This window comes from Dromiciops gliroides, chromosome 3 (genome assembly GCF_019393635.1).
Source record: "Dromiciops gliroides isolate mDroGli1 chromosome 3, mDroGli1.pri, whole genome shotgun sequence".
Taxonomy (NCBI): domain Eukaryota; kingdom Metazoa; phylum Chordata; class Mammalia; order Microbiotheria; family Microbiotheriidae; genus Dromiciops; species Dromiciops gliroides.
In genome coordinates, this window is record NC_057863.1 from 340367444 (window position 1) to 340380429 (window position 12986).

Below are 12986 nucleotides of genomic sequence, written 5' to 3' on the forward strand. Positions count from 1 at the left end.
CCCGGATCTGTCTCTGAAAAGCATCCAAGTATACCACAGGCCTAGTTCACTGCATCCTGATTTAATATTCTTCTGCTCCTTTAATTTCACTGCTCCAGGCAGAATAAGGAATGGGGTGAAGACTGGGAGCTAAAAATAGTTAAATGATCATTACATTGACTTCCTTGTAAAAGGTAGATGAGGGAAAGTGCATCCATATTTTGAAGTAGGTAAAGTTTGTTTTTAGAGGTCTACTACCTCCTTTATTTGGGGCAGGTAGGTGACAAGGTCAATAGAGTACCCAACCTAAAAGTAAAGAAGACTCTCTATAGGTTCAAATCTGGTCTGACACCAGCTGTGTGACCTTGAACAAGCCACTCTAGTATCTTTGCCAAGAAAACCCCAAATGGGGTCACAAAGAGTTGGATACCACTGAGGAACAACAAAAATTTCCTTTTTGTACAGCCACGCAGTACAACATTGATTACATAGATCATGGGGAAACTGAGGCCTTGGCTCTGGAATGACTTTTTTACAAATTTTTTTTTTAATTTTGTTAAACATCTTCCCATTACATGTACAATTTTTAGCATTCCTTTTTAAAAAATTTTGAGTTCCAAATTCTCTTCCTCTCTTCCACCCTTCTCCCATCCCTTGAGAAGGCAAACAATATATTGATTATACATGTGTAGTCATGAAAAATAAGAAAACACACACCAAAAAGGAAGAAAAATAAAAGTAAAAAAAAGTATGCTTCAATTTGCACTTAGAGTTCATCAGTTCTCTCCCTGAAGGTGGATAGCATTTTTCTTCATTGGTTCTTTGGAATTGTCTTGGATCAATGTCTTGATCATTGTTTAAGTCTTTCACAGTCGATCATTGTTACGGTATTGCTATTACTGTGTACAATATTCTGGTTCTGCTAACTTCACTTTACATCATTTCATATAAGTAGAATGACTTTTTTTGAATGAATGGATAAAGCATTTATTGAGCGCTTACTATGTGAAAGCATTGTGGTTTTCGTAAGTAAAAACCTAAATGAATTCAGGAGGTGGCACGTTCCTTGAGAAGACTCTCAGAATAGAAAAGGTAACCTTTTCCCAAACATAAATTTTTTAAATAAATTGGCACGGAAGTGTGCATAGGATATGTGTATATCCTAATTGCCCCGCATTGAGCAGAATTGGTGTAGGCCCCTTTGGAGACATGGGATTGGACTGACTAGCTGAAAGACTGCACGGCCTCTCTGGACTAATCACTCAGCCGGCAACGGAAACTACAATTCCCGGCAGTTTCCTCTCCCCTTGGCGGACGGCGGCCAATCGGGTTTGAGGGGTTCGGTTTGGTCCTGGAGAGGTGGCGGCGCCCGCTCGGCGCAGCCTGCGGGGCGCTACTGTTGTTGACGCCGCCTCCTCTCAGCAATCCTCGTTCCCCCCCCCCCCCCTCCTCTAGGGTTGTGGCCACGCGCAGCAGCAGCTTCAGCGGCGGCAGCGGCGGTTGTTCCGCTTCCCCTCAGGCCCCGGCGGTCGCCATTGCCGAAGGCTGCCACCCCTGCCCTCCCTGAACTGGGGCGCTTGGGGCGGCCGCACGGCCTAGTAGCGAGGGCGGCCGCAGCAGCGCCCCGGGGGAGGGGGCCTCGAGTTGCAGAGGCCGGCTCCCGGTCCCCCCTGCCCTCCCTTCCCTGGCCGCGCCCGCCCGGGGCGGCTCCGGAGCCAAGCAGCCAGCCAGGCGGGGAGCGCGGGGCTTGCGTCCCGACGGTCGCAGGAGGGAGACGCTGACCCAGGCGCCTCGCAGGGGCGGGGACGCATCGCTCTGTGGCCGTGGTAAGTGAGGCTGGACCCGCGCTGGGCCGCCCCCTCCCCTCGCGCCGGGAATCCCGGCTCGGCCCGGGCCGCCGCCGCCACCTGTGTCCCGGGGCGGTGGCTGCTTATTGTTTGCTCCCCCAGGGCTGGCTTCTTCCCCTTCGCCACTCCGCGGGGGAAGGAAGGCTGGCCGAGAGATTGGGGGGCGGGGGTCGTCCTGCCCCTGAACTGCCCCAAGCCTCTGCCTCTCCGCTTCTCGCCCTCCGCCCTCCCACGCACACGCCTTTTTCTTTCCCTCGTGGCCCCCTCTGGGGTCCGGCCAGTTTTCCTTCTTCCAGACAGTGCTCAGCTAGCCCTTCGGTCCTCCCCGAGGGCTCTGGACATGAGTCCCTTGAATCCCTGCCCAGCCCTTAACCCCAATCTGCTATCTCCCTTGCCACAAACCGCAGCTGCTGAAACTCCTGGTCCACAAATCCTAGGGAACCCCCCCCCCCCCTTCGCTGCTCTATTGCAACTCTTTAGGTCTCACTTCTGATCATTCCTATTTTAATCCTGTGCCAGGAGACGAGTTATTGACTTCTTTAGGAAACCTTAAATTAACTTGAAGCTACTGATCATGAACTCTGTTCTCTGCGACTTAAGTTTTTTTTTTTCTTTTGAGAGGGGCACTCCTTCCAGAATAAAAACTTTACTTCATAAGTAGATTCATTCTTTTGCAGAAATCGTTAAGTATAGACTGACCCAAGTATTGATATTTGGAAAGTACTTATAGTTTCCTGGTTAGGATATAGTTTGTGGTCGTCCTTTTATTGGGGGAGGGGGAAGAATATGCCCTTTCTACAGTGCGAGATTTATTTCCCACTACGTGGACTCATTGATTTCTGTCCAATAATCTATACATGTTTTGCCTACTTTGCAAAGGGACACAATCCGAATGCTTAGGCCTAAAATTAGACCCAGAAGCTGGGTTTTGGATCAAGGGTACACGCGTCACATTTTTTCCCCTGCTGTGTTTGACTCTTCCGCTCTTATAAGTAGGCAGGATATTGAAATCTACAAGAATTTACTCTCGAGAGTGTTTTTGTAGAGTTGTCCAGAAAAATAAGAATAATTTAAAATGAAGCTAGATGAAGATCTCTTTTGTTAGATGAACTCAGTGCACAGTAATTTTGGAGGCAAGTGAAAACTTGTCCAGCCCTGCCAGAGGTTCTGTAGCTTTTGTCAAAGACTTAACTTTTGAGAAAAAAGGAAAACTGCATAAAGTCTAGTATAAGAATGGAGGTTTAAGGCGACACTTTTATCCGTGGCTTTTAAAATTGTGCACTTGGCGATGTTGGTTACCAAGTAAGCGATTTTTTTGTCAGAAGAATCTGTGAAAGAGAACATTTAGTTATGGCAGTGTTTAAGGTGACAGCTGCTTAATAAAGAAAACTAAGGACTGATGATAAATGTTTAGCCCCTCAACAAAGTTGATTTTTTTGTTATGCACCTAGACATTGAACCCAAGGAGGTGATCTAAGTTCAGGTGTGTTTGTGTGGTCTTCTCACTGTTATGCTGAAGACTCACAAATGGCAGCCCCATTCAAGCATAATAAAAAAAAAATTAACATTGAAATGTTCATAGGCTATGTGCATATCATGATTGGCTGTGAGCAAAAATGAATTGCCAAGATCTTAACCTCATCTTTTTGTGGCATTAGAGACGTAACACAACCACTTGTACATAGTTAGGGGTTAAATATTTGATAGTAATGGATTATGGTAATCTCAGAGTATGAGATGTTGAAACTGTTAGAGTTCTTTAAAACTTTTATATTTTATAACAGTTGCATGTGCAATCCCTGGTTCTTACCCAGGAAATTACAAACCTAGAATTATATCCAGCTAGGAGTGACCTCAAAGGTCATCTAGGCCAATGGCTACATTGTACAGATGAGGAAATAGAGACCCAGAAAAATGTATGGTGATTTGTTTAAGATTATTAAGCTAATAAGTAGCAGAATCAGTATTTTATCCCAGGCTTTCTGACTTCAAAGACTAGTGGTGATTTTTGTATTGTGGAGCGCTCTCTTCTTGTTTCTAGGTATGCCTATCTGGTTGAGGCCTAGGATTCTCTGACCAGACAATTTACTACTCAGTGATTTGCTGTTATTTGAGAATTATTTATTTTTCTGGATCATTATAATGTTGGTGATTTTTGTATGGCCAAGAGGCCATTTCCTTAAAGGCACTTGGTTTGCAGTTAGCAAAAGCAGCCATCAGGTAAATGGTCATGGCCCATAACTAGGATACCTCATTGACATGGTTGATACAGTAACATGCTTTTCCATTAAATGTTTTTTTTTTTTAAACAATGCATTCTGGTAGGGTACACAATTTCTATAGGATATGCTCCCCCCCCCCCCCCCCCCCCCCCCGTGAGGCAATTGGGGTCAAGTGACTTGCCTAGGGTCACACAGCTAGTAAGTGTTAAGTGTCTGAGGCCGGATTTGAACTCAGGTCCTCCTGACTCCAGGGCTGGTGCTTTATCTACTTTGTCACCTAGTTGCCCCAGGATACATATAATTTTGTACTTAGTTCATGACTTTAAGATATTAGAACCTAGGGACAATATGGTATATTTTCCTACAGATCTTTAATTGTTATTATTTACTGATGAACCCCAATTTTAAGTAAAATGCTTAAACGTTTACTTAATGGCTTTGGTAAAAATGTTTCTTTTGATTTCTCCTGAATTTATCTTAGGTCACAAAATCTTGAGGTATGTGGAATTTTCTCATTAGTATTTTGGTCCATTTGGTGTCAGTTTTTCCTATTCTTTAGCAGCTTCCCTCAAATCTTTTTTTTTTTTAATTGATGGACATTTGATCACTTCTAAACTAATAAAGAAGATGGAATATGTTCAGGTAACTTGGCTCCAAACTAGCGCTACTCTCCTTGTAGCTTTCATCTACCATAGTCTACAGCTGAAAAAGAAAGGAAAAAAAAGGAGTCATAGAAAGTAGTTTCCTATCCCTTGGGTCAGAGTGAGCCTATGAATCTTAATGTTCATCAAGCATTTTGAATCTTCAACAAAAAATGAAGTGTGAATAATGGGTCTTCTGATAGTTTTATATTATTTAATGCATCATTTATGTCTAATTTGATTTTGGGGGGAATTCAAATGAGACTTGATTAATAAAATACAGATTCACTTGAAAGCATTACTGAATTTTGAGTAGCTGTTTTTGTCTTGACTTTTCTCAGTGGATGTTGATAGCATAATTATTACATGTGAGTATCCATGAAATTTTCGGAGAAAAAAACCCTCATACTTGGAAAGATTGGGAATTCAATTCACTTTAGCAAATATTTTGTTGTTACTCATTGTCTCCCATCAGGAGGGAATTTAAATGCTGATTTACTTGTTTCTAAGCTCCTGACCCTCCCCATCCCCCCAAATCCATGACCCCAAAGACAAAAACCCATAGCTGTTTTAGAGCTTGGAAGGGACTTCAGATATAATTTAGTGCAAACCCCTCATTTTGTATTTAATTGTTTCCATAGCAACCATCACACACTCTTGATTAAGTAAAAAGTGCTTTCTAAAAGCATTGAAGTTGCAAAAATGATCTTCCTTGAATATATCTTTTTAATAATAAGTTTTTACAATAGATACAAAACATGGACATTTTGGGAGTTCATTTTAGGGGTTGAGTAAAAATGCAATATTCCTGTAATGTTTAAGATGTACATATTAAAACTGGGGGTGGTGCTGAATTCCTGTAATCCACTGATCCCTTGAGCTTGGAATTCCTTTTGTAGCTTGGATAAAGCTGTTAGTGTCCTCACTAAGGTATGGCACCAATATGGTGAGCAACCAGTAAATGGGTACTACCAGACTACCTAAGGAGGTGTAAACTGGCCCAAGTTGGAAATGGAACAAATCAAAAAGCTCTCTAGTTGATTAGTAGGAGGATTGGGCCAGTGAGTGTGCAGCATTTCCATCTTGGATGGGATTGGGAGACCAAATCTCCCCCTTCCCTACTCCCTCCCAAAATTAAAAAGAGATGCAGATATAATCTCAAATAAAAATGAAACAGTAGTCATCCAGAAGTAAATGGCACCATATCTTCTATGTTTCTAGACTTTCCTATTCATTAAAGTTTTTTTTGTTGTTGTTTGGGTTTTTTTAGGGAGGCAATTGGGGTTAAGTGACTTACCCAGGGTCACACAGCTAGTAAGTGTAAAGTATCTGAGGCCCAATTTGAACTCAGGTACTCCTGAATCCAGGGTCGGTGCTCTATACACTTCGCCACCTAGCTGCCCCTTCATTAAAGTTTTAATGCTCTTAAATTTTTTTTAAACTTTAGCTTTTTTCAGTTAACAAGCATTTTTCTTCTCCCTTCCTAAGTCCTCTTTCCCCAATTTAATGCTCTTTTACATTATCAGTTTTTCAGGCTCTCGTGAGAAGGAAAGATTTTGTTAAAGTAGCACAGTTTATTTCAGTAGAGCACATTAAAGTGTATTTTTAAGATTTTTTCAGTTTATATAGTTTTGTTTTTTATTATGAGTTTATCCATAGATATCTCCATAGCTAGATCCATAGGATCTATAGACTTAAAAATAAAAAGCCATGGGCAGCTAGGTGGCGCAGTGGATAAAGCACCAGCCCTGGATTCAGAAGGACCTGAGTTCAAATGTGACCTCAGACACTTGACATGTAGAGCTGTGTGACCCTGGGCAAGTCACAACCCTCATTGCCCTGCAAAAAAACCTCCCCAAAACAAACAAACAAAAACAAAAATAAAAAGCCACTTGTTATTTTGCGGGGAGGCAGTTAATACTCTTGGTGCACTGAAGAACAAAATCTAGGCGAATGCCTCAGTACAGGATGAGTGTCATTTTTATTGTTCAACATTTTTGAAAGCATCTTATAGTACTTTAATTATTAAAATATTTCAAAAACATTTGACATAGTGTGTAGTGGGAAACTGTTCCCAAATCTTAGGTTAAATTTTCAAATGTAAAACAAAAAGCTGGGTATTGGGTTCCAAGTAGTTTTATCTGAGTTAGAAAGTTGTTTTCATAGTCTTCTTTTGGTTTTCTTTGGTCCCAAGGTCTCTCATTGAAAGGTTCTGCTGTAGGCCTATAGGTTTGTACTAGCTGAAGCAGCAAGGTACCCTGAGGCAAGATAGGAGGCCCATCTGATGGAGTCAGCCCAGGATCCTGAACTACTGGACCTGCTAATAACCCAGTTCCTACAGCCATCATGAGGAAGCAACCCCTCTGGAGAAAGGGCCAACCATCTCACCAGTTGTTGACCAACAGTTACCTTCCAAGTACACAAGCTAGCTGAAGCAGCAAGGCACCCTCAAAGAGAGACAGGAGGCACACATGCCAGGCAAGTCAAACCACTACCTGTTAACACTTCTGAGCTCAGACCCTGATACAGAAAGTCTGGGCCCCAATGTCTTCTTTTAGTGGAGCTATCACTATGAGTAAGGGGCCCACCTTCTTTACCACTTTTAATACCAGCTGATGGGCATCTACCACTTAAGGAAAGATAACTTCAAGAACCTTGGGAGTTATTGCACCCTGTAAATAATGGGTCTTGCTTCCAGCCCAGCTTCCGAAGCCATCATCATCCACAGAAGCAACCCCAGTGGAGGTAGGACAGGCACCTGCATCTGTGGCTGCTGTAGCAGCCCCTACTTCCTGAGCAACCAGAGCTGCTGAAGACCAGGAAAAGAAAATTGTGACCACTAAGTCTTTGGCACTGTCAAATGATTCAGCGTCAGAAATAGATATAATTTTATCAGTGGAAATGGAATTAAAGAAAGATGCATTACCTTCTGCTTTGCTGATGCATCCTAAGGGCCATCAGATCTTTCCACCTGACTTGCAGTTGAAACACACTTTATGTTTTATCCCCCCCACTGGAATATTGAGCTCCTTGGGAACAGAGACTGTTTTACTTGTCTTTTTGTATTTCTATGTCTAAGCACACTGCTTTGTAGCAAGGTGATACAGTGGCTAGCACCCTGGGCCTGGAATCAGGAGGAATGAGTTCAGGTCTAGCCTCAGACACTTCTTAAAGGCAGTCACTTAATCTTTGTCTGACTCAGTTTTCTCAACTTTAGAACAAAGATAATAATAGTACGCATCTCTTGGGCTTGTGAGGATTAAATGCAGTAATATTTGTAAAGCACTTTGCACAGTGCCTGGCAGATAGTAGGTGCTTAATAAATGCTCATTCTCTTCCCTTCTCCATAATAAGTACTTAATGCTTTTTCATTCATTCATTCACTAGACCATTACATGCCTAGTTAGCCAAGATATGATTTTTTTTCTTTTTCTTTTTCTTTTTTTTCTTTTGGTGAGGCAATTGGGGTTAAGTGACTTGCCCAGGGTTACACAGCTAGTAAGTGTTAAGTGTCTGAGGCTGGATTTGAACTCAGGTCCTCCTGACTCCAGGGCCAGTGCTCTATCCACTGCTCCAAGAAATAATTTAAAAATTTTTTTTACTAAATATTAAGGGTAATTAGGAGAAGTAAAATCTCATTCTGATGTTAATTCTGTAAGGCATTTTTGGAGGACTTTTAATTTGCACTGTTGTCAGAATAGTTATAAACTTCAGCTTTCTAAACCTATCCCATATTAGTCTCTTTCTTCTGTCTTTTGTTCTGCTCTCTTACAATCCCTTTGTTCTATGTTTACCCACCCTCTCAGAGAGCTGAAATTTTTTTAGTAGTTCTTTATTGTTTAACACATCAAATCTGAATACCTGTGTGGTGCTAAAAAGATCTATTATGAAGCCTTACTTTACCTATTCAGTCTTAGCTTTCAGTCCTATCCATTACATTCTAGTTCACCTGGCCTCTTTATTGGCTCTCATTTGAGTTATGCTGCTTCATGTTGAACTCCTTTAGTGAAATGCCATCCCAGCTTTGAGAAGAAGGGGATGGTACAAAAACCCATAGTCTTGGAGTTCTATGGTATTTTGTGACCCTAGACAAATAACTTCATATCTCAGTTAACTTAATGGGTTTTTTTTGGTGGGACAATGAGCTAGTAAGTGTCAAGTGTCTGAGGCTGGATTTTAACTCAGGTCCTCCTGAATCCAGGGCCGGTGCTTCATCCACTGTGTCACCTAGCTGCCTCTTCAGTTAACTTTTTTTTTTTTTTGCAGGGCAATGAGGGTTAAGTGACTTGCCCAGGGTCACACAGCTAGTTAGTGTCAAGTGTCTGAGGCCGGATTTGAACTCAGGTACTCCTGAATCCAGGGCTGGTGCTTTACCACTGCGCCATCTAGCTGCCCCCTCGTTAACTTATTTTTAAAATGACAATGATGATACTTCTACGACCTGCCTCATGGGATGGTTGGAAGAATACAGACTTTCTAGAATTTGAGAGCTAGAACCATGTCCAGTACTAGAAGGAAGACTGCCATAGTGAAAAATGTGACAGGTTCAAATCTCGTCTGCAAGCCATTGAACATTGTATGAAAGATAGGGAGGTTGATCTCCAAGGCCCCTGTTACTGCTAAAATTCTCTTAATTATGGCATAGAGTAAATAAAGAGTGCAGTATTTGGAGTCAGAAGACTAGGCTTGCCATTCCAGTGCTGTTACTTACTGTTTGACCATGGGCAGGTCACTTCACCTTCCTTGGGCCTCAGTTTCCTCATCTGATAGATGGGGGGAGGGGGAATCAGACTATAAATGACCTTTTAGCCTCCTTCCAGCTCTAGAGCCTATAATCCACAGCCTCTCCTATAGTACATATAAATGTCAGTAAACATTGCTGGACTTATTTCTAGTGGGGGGGACAAGGATTGTCAGATACCTGATAATATTGTTGCTAAAAAAGAATGGCAGTTTTGTTCTTCCATTTTACCTAAGATGGCAGTTTTAGCTCTGGTCCACCCGTTTTAGCTCTTTTCACAGTGGTGAGTGTATTAGGGATTATGGTAATGAAAAACTGGCCTCTTTGGAGTTTGTTTTTCCTTCCTGAATATTTTTGAGGTTGGGTTGGTAGGTTGCAGGTGCCACTATTGGGTCACCAGTGTTAAGGATTAAGGTAAGTAAATGTTTAATACTTGAATTTAAGCCTTTATAAGTTTTGGAATTGGTACTCTAAATAAAGCAATTAATAGAGAGCTTTATAGTTCTCTTTAGTGTCTTAATCCCTTGCTTTCCAGAATGGATAGATCTCCTTCATCCTAAAGAAAGACCTTCACTAGTTGGAAATACTACTACTACTGCTGTTACTACTACGACCATCACTAGCAGCAGCAGCAGTAGCAGCAGCAGAGCTAGCATTTATTTAAGGTTTATAAAATGTTTTTACAAATGTCATTTCTTTTTATAGCCTCACAACTGCCCTGGGAGGTAGGTGCTGTTATTACCCCCCTTTTACAGAAGAGAAAACTGAGGCGACAAGTTATGTGACTTGCCCAGGGTCACACAACTAGTAAGTTTCTGAGGCTGGATTTGAACTCAGATCTTCCTGACCACAGATTTAATTAATGCTCAATCCACTAGCCTAGCTGCTTAAAAATACTGATTAGAATGTAAACTGAGAGCAAGGACCATCTCATTTTGACTTTATGTTTCCATCATGCAGCCTGGTACCTTGTAATCATTCATTGAGTGTTGATTAAACCCATAGTAGTTTTCAAGCACTGTAGATATAAGGAAAATGCAAAGATATTTCCTGCCATCCAAGAGCTTACATTTCTAATGTGTGTCATATGTAAATGCCTTTTTTTTCTTCTTGGCATAGCAGTGATTTGCCCAGGGTCACACAGTCAGTAAGTGTCAAGTGTCTGAGGCTGGATTTTAACTCAGGTCCTCCTGAATCCAGGGCCCTTGCTTTATTCACTGTGCCACCTAGCTGCCCCCCATATATAAATGCTTTTTGAATTTAATTTCTTCAGACACCTAGAGAATGTTGTCTTCTGCTAAAACCTCCATTTCTTTTTCCCCATGCCCTATTTTAAACCTTAGCAATCTGGCTTCTATTCCTTTCACTCTATTGAAACTGCTCTCTCAACTGATGTATCATTTTATTCTAGAAAAAGCCTATGTCTTCTCTAAGTATTCATTTTCTCTCTAATCTTTTTATGCTGTTGATCACCTACTATTTCTTGAAACTCTGCTCTCTCTTGGTTTCTTTTTCATTGTATTATTACCAAATTTCTTTGTGTCCTTTCCTGGCACTTATACTTTTAGCCCACCAACTGGGGAATAATCCCTATTTTAAAATTTCCCTTTAAACCCAGAAAGACCTACACGAACTGATGCAACGTGAAATGTACTGTATAGAAAATAACAGCAATACTGTAAGATGATCTACTGTGAATGACTTGCATATTTTCAGCAATACAATGATCCAAGACAACTCTGAAGGTCCTATGAAAAATGCAGTCCATCTACAGAGAGAAGTCACCATTGATACAGCGAGTAGAGTGTGTGTATAAAACCATATGATGCATACTTCTATTTATCAGTTCTTTTTCTGGAGGTGGATACCATCTTTCTTCATAAGACCTTTGTAGTTAATTTGAATATTTATAATACTCAGAATAACTTAGTCATTCACAGTTGTTCTTTAAACAATACTGCTTTTGCTATACATAATATTCTCTTGGTTCTGCTCATTTCACTCATCATTATTTCATTCAAGTCTTTCTATGTGTTTTTCTATAATCAGCTAAGCTTATCATCACTTACAGCACAGTAGTATTCCATCACAATCATATGCCATGACTTGTTTAGTCATTCCCCAATTGATGAGCATCCCCTTAGTTTCCAGTTCTTTGCCACCACAAAGAGCTGCTGTAAATATTTTGGAGCATGTAGGTTAATTCCTTTTTCCTTGTTCACCTTGGGAAACAGACCTAATAGTGATATTGCTGGGCCAAAGGCTATACACAGTTTTATAATTCTTTGGGCATAATTTCAGATTGCTTTCCAAAATGACTGGATCAGTTCATAGTTCCACCAGCAGTAATACACTGTGTCCCAATTTTTTCCACATCCCCTCCACTTGTCATTTTCCCCTTCTATCATTTTAGTAGTAGTCGTCCCTGATTTTCCAAACATCTTGTATTGAATGGTTATTTTTGATAATGTTGAGTAATATTAGGGTTATAAAATAGTCTTTCTCTCATAGTCACTTATCTTTCCAGATTATTCTACTTAATTGATTTATTTTTCTGTTTATTACTTAAAAGCTAATTATTACTTTAAAATTGTTCAAAAACTGGCAGTGCCTCTTCATTTAATTCCTAATGGTTGTGTGACTCCAGACAAGTCACTTAATTGTAAAAATGGGCCATCTAGCCGCCCCCATAGGTTTGTTTTGAGGATCAAATGAAGTAGTATTTATGAAAAACACGGCATGTTGTATATGATTTTTCCCTTCATTTCCCTCCCTTTCACTTCATCTTTGAAAAGTACAGTCTCGGGCAGCTAGGTGGCGCAGTGGATAGAGCACCGGCCCTGGAGTCAGGAGTACCTGAGTTCAAATCTGGCCTCAGACACTTAACACTTACTAGCTGTGTGACCCTGGGCAAGTCACTTAACCCCAATTACTTCACTAAAAACAAAAAAAGAAAAGTACAGTCTCGCCTGTATTCTGTAAAAAATGTTATTGGTTTTATCTGATTCTTTTACAAAAAGAATTAACATTGTGTCACATCTGTACATTAATTTGAAGAGTATTGACATGTTTGCTATATTAGATTGTTCTAAACATGTATAGGGGATATCTCCCACTTGTCTGGTTCTTCCTTTATTTTAGTCAAAATTAAAGTTTTCTTTTTGGGGACAAGATTTTCTCCAAATACTTGACAGTTTTTGTTAGTGTAAATGCCTTTTTTCTTTGTCAGGTATTCTTGGTTTTTGTTAATGACTTAAAAACGTAGATTACTTTAATTGGGCTATTTTATCTATCTCTTCTTTTTGAGGTTAACTATTAAATGTTTTTGTTTTTTATTTTTATAGACAATCATTATCTATAGATCGAACTATCTTGGGGGCAGATAGGTGGCTCAATGGATAAAGCACTTGCCCTGGATTCAGGAGGACGAGTTCAAATTCGGCATCAGACACTTGACATTTACTAGCTGTGTGATCCTGAGCAAGTCACTTAACCCTTATCGCCCTGCAAAAAAAAATAAAATAATAATAATCTCAAGGGAACTCTCTTACCCTCT

At 40.7% G+C, this 12986-nt stretch overlaps 1 protein-coding gene across 5 annotated transcripts in view; it reads left to right on the plus strand.

Moving 5' to 3' along the window:
* Positions 1-1472: 1472 nt before the first annotated feature.
* PAK2 (p21 (RAC1) activated kinase 2) overlaps positions 1473-12986 on the plus strand; it is a 133876-nt gene continuing 122362 nt past the window's right edge. For 3 of the 5 annotated variants that reach the window (XR_006355480.1, XM_043991096.1, XM_043991097.1), the window contains exon 1: positions 1474-1805. The gene's annotated coding sequence lies outside the window, so the exon portion shown is untranslated. Of the gene's footprint in view, positions 1806-12986 lie in introns of all 5 variants that reach the window. The other 2 variants (XM_043991093.1, XM_043991095.1) reach the window with 1 other exon arrangement.